Raw genomic sequence first — 10,517 nt, forward strand, 5'->3', positions numbered from 1 at the left:
TGAATGCAACAAAGAAGGGTGATATTATTCAGATAAATTTGTCTTTTCACTGGGTTGTGGTGGCCGATGTGGGAACGTCCCTGACTGGTGAACGCCAGACTGGGATTCGAGTTCCGCCCAAACTCGTTAGTTCCTTTGATCGCTGCAATCTCGCCATCCTTGTGGGCTTAGGAGGGGAGTGTATAGGTCTATCTGCTGAGTCATCAGCAGCCATTGCCTGGCCCTCCTTGGTCCTAGCTTGGGTGGAGAGGGGCTTGGGTGCTGATCATATGTGTATATGGTCAGTCCTCGAGGGCGTTGTCGTGCTCCATAGGACAATGTCACTGTCCCTTGCCCCTGCCATTCATGAACGATCTTTAAACCTTTAAAACTTAAGTATGTGATTCTTTTTTGTCCTCTAGGATTAACACGGAATATCTATAGATGTCTTTAATATTGGTGACGGAATCACTGACGATGTGTCTTAGTTCTAAAGTTTATCCAAGCTAATCTTTTAAGAATTTAAATTTTGTCTTTGAAGTCATTTATATCATCCAGAAGTGTTCTAGAAATCTGAAAGAACTTACATTATCATGCCATTGGTTTAGGTAATTATTACACTGAATCTTTTTCTCAAGATAATTTTTATTTTTTTGATAGATGCATTGTTATCTAACAGCCTCGTTGCAAAACTTCTCCTAAAGACTGCATTTGGTACCTTAATAGATCCTTTTAGATTTATTGCATTGAAATTTATCAAATAATTTAAAGGTTTTGCATTGATAGTTGGATATGACCATTGGAATTAGGTAGGGCCATTTTCCTTCTTAGTTGTTTAAATATTCTCTCTCTCTCTCTCTCTCTCTCTCTCTCTCTCTCTCTCTCTCTGGCGCATAATTTACTTTGGAATGGATCGCATTTAATTCCAGCTAATGCTAATAAAAACCATAACATTTATATATATATCACATTGACCTAGAGTAGCAGAGAGGGTTAAAATGTATGATGGAAACTGAAACCAAATTGAAAAAAAATAAGACCAAGCTAATTAAGGGTTTACTGGAATCCAGACAACGCTCGGTCAGAGAGAGTATTAAAATCAAAGAGAGGAGCTAATGAGGAGACAGCAGCATCCTCCTTTTCAGAGGAAGATTAGGTCACGCATAATAGCGCTCGAGAGAGAGAGAGAGAGAGAGAGAGAGAGAGAGAGAGAGAGAGTTGCAACTATGTTTTTGTTCCGGCCGCTCACTTTGCGTCCGCTGGTCATTTAGAAGCGGTGATTGTAAGTGCGCCAGGAATCGAATAGTCCAGCCACCTAAAAGGGAGACTTTTGATTTAGAGAAATTTGTATTGCTTTCTAATTTCGTAGAAACTTGTGCATTTCATGCTTAGAAGTAATCTGATGTGAAAAAAGGGCTTTGCACACATATTAAAGATACATTTGTATGTATACTTATTTCAAATTTTTTCGTCTATTCACCCTTTCCTCTTTGAGGTTGCGATCCTTTATCCTTTCTTTTCATGGATCTTACTTCTACCAACTTCACTCTACTAATCACCAGATGCTCAATTACGTTTTTAGGTCAGATACCAAGAGGAGTGTGGCCACTGATTCACGTAAGATTTTCTTTTCTTCTTTAAAGGTTATTCCATTACTAGTTCATGAGACCCGTCAAAAATAACGGCTAAATGTTTCGATAGAGATGCCCATACATACATTCAATCCTTTACACCCCTCCCTCTTCCATGTCTACAACCAGCTGGTTTGGCAATTTGTGAGAGATTGTGGTTTCTGAGCGTACCTCTAGGGGTACCCCTCTCACCATGGTGTGGCTATTCTCTCTCTCCCTTACCCTAGCGTAACAGGAAAGAAATATATATAATAAAGAGCTAGTTTCTGGGTATATAAATATATATACATATATATATATATATATATATATATATACAGTATATATATACACATATATATACACACATATATACATATATATGTATATATATATATATATATATATATATGTATATATATATATATATATATATAATGCATATAACCAGACACTAGCTCTTTATTATATACCTTATGGCGGTTTTTATGGTTTCTTGACATTTTCCATGTTTAATGATGAATTGGAAATTAAAATTTCCATCACCCTTTTGTTTAATACTTAACATTTTCTTTAAATTCACATTATTGGTGAAGAGTTGCTGTTTTTTGTATCGTCACGGCGATGCTTAAAAGGAAATTTTTCATGACTTTTGAGTATCTTTGATTAAATTTACGAAAGGATGGCATTGGTAATATTCAGTCGTCCCTGAAATATGCCTTCATATTGTTACGAGAAAAGACTGCTTGTTTCAGAGAATAAGAATGATGGCATACCAACTTTGTATATATGCTTCTATTACACAGGGTAAGGAATGATGGGTCTTGTTACGATGGTGCCGACGGGCGAGTACCAAATCCAGGGAAATTCATCAGAATACATACGAGCTAATAAAGTTATATTCAAGTCTTGCTGTTGTAATTGGGTTAGAATTCTACATTTGCAAGGCTTGTTTTAGAAAAAGTGGGGATAAAATAAGAAGTTAATAGGCCATTGGGGTTGTTGGAAAAAACACGTGCTTTCATATGCACACACACACACACACACACACTTATAAGAGATTATTTTATATTCAGTATTATTTTTTATCTCTAAATAAAATTAATCTAATATGACATTTTCCCATTTCCCTCGACTCTGAGCGTGTGAAACCAGCTTTCGTAACTTCTAACGAAGCGCGAGAGATCGTCATAACTTTTGATCAGCTGCTTAAACGAATTAATTCCTTTGACAAACTAATCCTCATTTTTTATTTGCGAATGTTTCATTTATTTGTTGGAGAATTTCCGAAAATTATAACGTAATCCAAAAAATAAATCTTTCATCAGGTTAAATCTAATTTTTAGCTTAACACCTACATAATAAATGTTCAGGTTCTTTTCCTCCACCTTTTCATTTTGCTTTTCCTCATTACACATTTAGTCTCTTTTTTTTATCACATTCTGTTAATCCCATAGTTGAGTTCTTGGTAATACTTGTTCTGTATTCCTCCTCTTATATCTTTATCATCCTCCATCTCCTACTCCCGAACATACGCTGAAGATAACAAGGTCACTTTATTATTATTATTATTATTATTATTATTATTATTATTATTATTATTATTTATTATTTATTTATTTTTATTCATTATTATTTATTATTTATTATTATTATTTATTATTTTTTTTTGTATTATTATTAATTATTTTTATTCATTAATAATTTATTTTTTATTTATTAATTATTTATTTAATTATTATTGATTATTGATTTAATTAACAATAATTAATTTAATTATTGTTATTATTAATTTAATTTTTTATTACTAATTTTATTATTATTATTATTATTATTATTATTATTATTATTATTATTATTACTTGCTAATCTACAACCCTTATTGGAAAAGCAGGATGCTATAAGCCCAGGGGCCCCAGAAGGGAAAATATCCCAGTGAGGAAACGAAATAAGGAAAAATAAAATATTTTAAGAACAGTAATGATGTTAAAATAAATATTTCCTACATAAACTTAATAAAACAAGAGGAAGTAAAATAAGATAGAACAGTGTGTCCCAGTATACCCCCAAGCAAGGGAACTCTAACCCAAGACAGTGGAAGACCATGGTACAGAGGCTATGGCACTACCCAAGACTAGAGAACAATGGTTTGATTTTGGAATGTCCTTCTCCTAGAAGAGATGCTTATCATAGCTAACGAGTCTCTTCTACCCTTGCCAAGAGGAAAGTGGCCACTGAACAATTAAAGTGCATTAGTTAACCTCTTTGGTGAAGAAGAATTGTTTGGTAATCACAGTTTTGTCAGGTGTATGAGGATTGAGGAGAATCTGTAAGGAATAGGCCAGACTATTCGGTGTACGTGTAGGCAAAGGGAAAGTAAACCGTGACCCGAGAGAAAGATCCAACGTAGTACTGTCTGGCCAGTAATGGAAAAGATGACAGAGCAGTTTCATGAGTAGGGTCACTGATCATCATAAACCGTTTCTTATGTTTTTCGCTCCGTGGGGTGGGGGTGGGGGTGTATGAAAAGGGCGCTCTTCAATTTCTTAACGGAAATTATTATAAGGTTAAACTCTCTTTAAAAAGTAATATCTGAAACTAAGTCCATATAACTAGAAGCCGTTCTTTTCCCTTTTAGCTCTCTCTCTCTCTCTCTCTCTCTCTCTCTCTCTCTCTCTCTCTCTGTTTTTTATGGTGAGATCGATTCCTAATGCAATGTTAACAAGTGTAATATAACCTAATTACTAAATGGCTCTTATATAACTCGTACCCTATGAAAGGAGAAAATGAACTTATTTTCAACCATTAGATTTTCGTTTAAATATTTTACAAAAGAAATGTTTAATTTTTTCTTCTAGTCTTCGTTCCTAACTTTTGAAAATTCAACAAAACATCTTTACTGGGCAATATCATTAATGAGAGAGAGAGAGAGAGAGAGAGAGAGAGAGAGAGAGAGAGAGTGTGTTCCCACAAAACTACTTCTCACATTTACTCAGTTATCCCAAATGAAAGATCGTACCCAGGTATGAAGTTATTTCCATGCAATTATCTCTCAACCGTCAAAAGAACTTTTGGAAAAAGCAGCTTTTGAAATCTCTCTCCTCACACTACTTCCTCCAGTCAACACTTATTTTAAACACACACACACACACACACACACATATATATATATATATATATATGTATATATATATATATATATATATATTTATGTGTGTGTGTGTGTGTGTGTGTGTCCCTGAATAAACGGTTTTATAAGAATTTAGTATTTGTTCTAAATTGACTTTGGTTAAGTATATTTTGCCATTCATGTTCTATAATTTTTATTACGTTGAAAATATCAAATAATGCCTCTTTGTTGTACAATCACTGATTTTCTCCTTAACATTCTTCCGTCATAACCCCACAAACATTTTACTGAAAGCTTAAGAAACTCATTCTTATCGTTGCCAATTCTTTAAATCTTTCAATTTCGAGATACAGTTCTTAGCAAACAGGAGAAAAATAAAGACATTTTTAAGTGGTAGTTTGCTCTGAATAGTCGTTTAAAATGTCCAAAATGGTCGATGTAAAAGAAGAAAGTTGGTTTTAATAGGGATTTCTTTAGTTAAGGTTACTTGGGTTTAATACTATATCCCCCTTTACCTGTGAAATATATATGAATGCAGGATAATAAAAAAGTCCCATTGTTCTTGATGCAATATCAGTGTTGTAAGTTTTCTTGAATTAAATATTTCCTTTCCATGTATCATTTGTTAATATATTCATATTATAAAATCTTGAATCCAAACAAGATATTACAAATCGTTTTGGTACTTATTTGTAGACTATCAATTCCATGAATATTCCGTCAACAGATAAAAGATATTAACAACGAATGTATCTGCATTTGAATCGCAATAGTTCAAATCCAAATGATTTCACGTCGCCTTAACTCAGAGATTTCGTGATGGTGAATGCGCCGATCGAGACCTATTACAATGGAGTTATTCGACCAATTAGTTCGTGTTAAACTGTGTCGGAATGTAATAGTGCTACAGAATATATTCGGCGATTTAGGCTATCTACATAAGATGAACAGACATAAAATTGAAGTTATTGATATTGATAGTATAATGAATAGATATTGAAGAAAAATAAGGAAATGATTAGAAAGTTACTAAGTTATTTAATTGAGAGTTGTGTATTTATTAGTGGTACGTCTTAAAAGTTATTGCTATGTAGTGTACAGTGATTTACCCAAAATTTCAGAAAATTTAATTGGTTAATCATATTAAAACCTTTTAAATCATTTTCGTCTTAAGAATTATTTTGTTATATATTGTGAACATGTGTGTGTGTGTGGTTGAATGTGTAACAGAACTCGGAGCATCCCTCCATGTTTCGGGAAAGTTTAAGGAAACAACTAAATTGTTTATTAAGAGGGAGGTTCCCATATTTTTCCATAATTTTCTTTGCCCCTCTTTGCATTGACTAAGACTGGTTCAGACAATTATGTCTCGGTCTATTCAGCTCAGAGGATGAATAATTTATTCTTGAGAAGAGGAGCTTCATTAACATCACGTTGTTCCGACTCAAAGATTATTGCTATTGTGAATCGAATCAGTAGGCAATTAAGATCAGAGAAGTTATAACAATCCAGAGCTTGATAATAGAGGGACACAAATAGAGCAATCACTTTCTGTATTATTGACCTTCAATAAGTGAAATAACAGGAAATGTCCGTGGATGGATGAATGAAGATTCTTTTTTTAATTCGAACCTCTGGAAATTTTCACTAAATTGTATTCTTTCGATGAATGTAGAAGAGAGAATGGAAGTTTTTGAAAGTAAACAATAATGATGAAATCACTGGGATTTTTATGGCATCCCTTGAGAGAGAGAGAGAGAGAGAGAGAGAGAGAGAGAGAGAGAGAGAGAGATCAAATAACAAGTTTTACCTTAAATGTGACATATTAAATAGTTGTAAAAACGTTTCTAACAAACAATTTTATATAAGAGAGGCTGACAATCCATTCGGGTGACTCTCCCCTCTTGTAATTCCGCTTGACATTTAAGAAATAATGGAGACCTTTCTGGAGACATTTCTATTTCCTTCTCGTTTCATTTAATGGTCTAATGGATTGAAAGGATTGATGGTTGCGAGTCTAAATGGATCGGGTAGTAATGCCGTCGAACTCCTATTTCACGGAGGGTGAGACCTGACTTGTGTGGCTGTCATCGGTTTTCTTGTCTGTCTTTTAGAACACAATGTATTCATAGATATATTACAAAAGTAGCTCTTTCTCTGTCATCCATAATGATTTTTATTTGCTGAATTACGTTACGAAACTCTCTCTCTCTCTCTCTCTCTCTCTCTCTCTCTCTCTCTCTCTCTCTCTTACACACACAATGAAGAGAAAAGCACCTTACAAACAAACTAGAATGGGCATTTGATGGAACGTATACCTTCGTCAACGCCACATTTGCAACCATGGAAACAAATTATTATGAGGGTATTGATTAGACACATCACATCTGTAATCTAGTATATTTTATAATTGTTTGAAATCATTAATGTTTATGCTATTTGATATTCAGTGATTTTATAATTGCTACATGAACTGCCTTACCTCGGACCATAACCGTTAATAATGGTAATGACGTCACTATATTGTGTTGTATATCATTAGGTAGGAAATCGAATTATGCACATTCTGGCACTATTTTCGTGCAAATCGGATGAAAATTTACCGCGATAAAGCAAAAAAAATGTTTTTACCCTTTTTGGCGACCTTTGCCTTTACCTTTGACCTAATCACCCCAAAATCTAACAAAATTGTCCTTGGATCATGGCCAGTCATCCCACCAGATTCCGTCAAATAGTTTTTGAGTTGTGCGAATCACGAAAAAAAAACCAAAAAAACATACAAACTCAAAAAACGTAAATAGTTACACACTTATCAAAACAACCTTCGCAACGAGGTTGGCAGAGATAAATATCACAGGTATCAGCATCAAGAAATTCTGAGAAGCATAAAAGAAGTCTAAGAAGAGCAAAAAGACAATATGCAGAAAGAGAATTATTCGCCCAAGTATTCCTGCAAACAATCTCCCTTCCTTATTGAGGATGAAGCATAATGCAAATTTACGTTTCAAGTTAAATGCAAGGGCACCCCCCCCCCCCGTACTGTTTCCTAAATATTGAACCTGTTTGTTTGCCCCGAGGAAGGCAACATTTCTAAAATGCAATATTCGTCAAACACTCGTAATATAAAAAATCCATTAGAATTATTTTATTATTTGCAATAAGATCAATCTTATACCTGAACAGAAGCCACAGTCATTGATATTATTTTTCTAAATTACATTCATACCATCATACATTGTTCATGTAAAATGCTGTACATTATACCGAGTGCTCCTTCCATATCTTTTACTTTAACCATTGTTTACCATCCACCTCTTTATATGTAACATTCATGGAAATTATGTTTTATTGCAAAGGCTGTGTCATTATACACATTTTCTATGGATTTTGTAACTTTCAAAACCTAGTAATCCCTTAAGCGATGCACTTTTGAAATAATTTTCATAATATGTCAGGTTTCAGGTCACACGTGAATAGTTGGGTTTTTTATTGTAACGAATTTTGTTATGAGCGTAATTTATTACACTGTCCTTGTCAGTCAGTCCATATGTTATCTGGTTTGAAAAGAGAGAGAGAGAGAGAGAGAGAGAGAGAGAGAGAGAGAGAGAGACGGGAGGAAAATATTTAAAAGTAAGCCTTCATTTAAGTTGAAATTTTGAACTAAGTGAATATTAAAAAAGCTATCAAAACTTGTGCTTGATTCTTGATACACGTCTGAATTCTTTAATTCTCTTACTCGTTGCCTCTATTATTGCTGGTGGTTAACTGTTACAATTACCTCTCGCCACTCAGCACTGCCGGGCAACTACTGTCATTATTATGTTCCTCAGTAACAATTCACTCTTTCTGTACTTGTACTCTTACTCCAATAACTATTGTAACTCCTCCTGATATGTACTGTAGCTTCTTCACTATATGTAACTTTGATAGCTATATTCTCTCTCTCTCTCTCTCTCTCTCTCTCTCTCTCTCTCTCTCTCTCTCTTTTCCAGTTGTATCTGAATTCTACAGCTTGGGATGTGACTTGGTTTCAAAATGAAATCCAGAAGTAAACACCTCATGGGATCAGGTTGGTGTTGGTGGCTGATAACGGAAACGAAGGATCTCGTTGGAAAGGAAAAGACTCTCTCTCTCTCTCTCTCTCTCTCTCTCTCTCTCTCTCTCTCTCTGTAATCTTTCGAACACTCGTCTAATTAGAAATGAATAAATAAAACTTGAGATGTGTTTCTGATTGGGGGGGGGGAGGGTTGTTTCTGCAAACATCGACATACAGAACAAATCGTAACTGACACTTGGACGGTTCTCTGTTTTTTCTTTAGCCTTTCCTGTTATTTATGTTCACGGGGAAACTAAAGCTAATAAAAGTGCTGATATTTTTCGAAATTTTTGTTGCATCTGAATGATTAATCGTGTAGAAAAACTTGGTTGGTTTCTTATGTTTCTATTTATGATCGAAAATTACCTAATTATTTTTAAATCTGTGTTTAAAGCGCTTATGGTTTACAATGTTCGTTTTGGAGATATTATGTTCCTGATCTTTAATAAAGACTTGTCATGAACGTCTAGAACTTATATTTGTAATATAATGTCTGATTCGAAAGTATTTTTAAGCATTCAGTGATAACTCGTGTTGTGTACAAAGCTGTTGCAATAAAACAATTCAGAATACTTAGTGCATGTGTTCATAAATTTGTCCTTTCTTAAATTAGTAGAACCATTCTAATGTTACACAATATCACAAGATTTTTTTCCCTCCAGTAAACTTCTTCAGTCTAGAATTAGTAGAATAAGTATTGTATTGTTACACAATATCACAAGATATCTTTTTTTTTTCTAATAAACTTCTTCAGAGTAGGACTTTTTTAATGTAAACCTATTATTTAGCAGAACAAGTAAAGATTAATAATTTAATAAGCGTATATATTCAATTAAATACACGTCATAATAAGCGTCCAATGATGTAAATATTTTGTTGGAATCTTTTAGTTTAATATTACAAGTATAAGGGTTCTTAGGATTAAGTATTTTGTAAAGATGATCTCTTCATTTGTCGCTAAGTAAATAAGAAGTGTTGAATCATCTCTGTGTGTATCATGTAGTATATGTCTCTTAATATTGCACTGTGCTTAGCTCTATCAAATAAATTCTTGTACTCAGGTAACCGTGCGCCAGGGTAATGTATCTTCTCTTGTTCTAAAAGTATTCCTTTGATCATAACTTTCTCTACTTCGTAAGGTATGTTGAGCATCCATTTAACCAAAGAACTGGAGAATGAGTTTCTTGCATTTTGCAACGTTGATTTGGACAGATATTTTTAAATCGGTCTCTGCGCCGTTGAAAGCTATATTAAGATAATTTTATTTTGTATTATTTTATGGGTTTTTTTTAACCTTTGGTATATTGTTGAAGATCCCCTTTATTCCTCGCATAATACTGAGCTTTAATGACCCGATCGGGCAACTAATTGTAATTCATCCTCATCGTCTGGTCGCTTAATTATTCCGTGGTCTAAGACATGGCTTCGCTTAATTTTGGTTCCTTTGATCGACGAGTTTCTATATAAATTCACCATTTTTAGTAGTATTTTTTTACTTATGTAAATCAATGAATTATCGTTATTTGGAATTAGAATTTCCCTCGGCGAAAAGACTTTGTATAATGTCAGTATTGATTTTTATTTTATTTTCCTATAATGTTATTTATCTTAACTTTTGGAAACTAGTTTCACTGTATATGCCATTGCTTATTTTGTATATTTCAATCTTAACTCTCCTTATGATTCTCAAGAAATTACTCCA

This window comes from Palaemon carinicauda, chromosome 19 (genome assembly GCF_036898095.1).
Source record: "Palaemon carinicauda isolate YSFRI2023 chromosome 19, ASM3689809v2, whole genome shotgun sequence".
Lineage (NCBI taxonomy): Eukaryota > Metazoa > Arthropoda > Malacostraca > Decapoda > Palaemonidae > Palaemon > Palaemon carinicauda.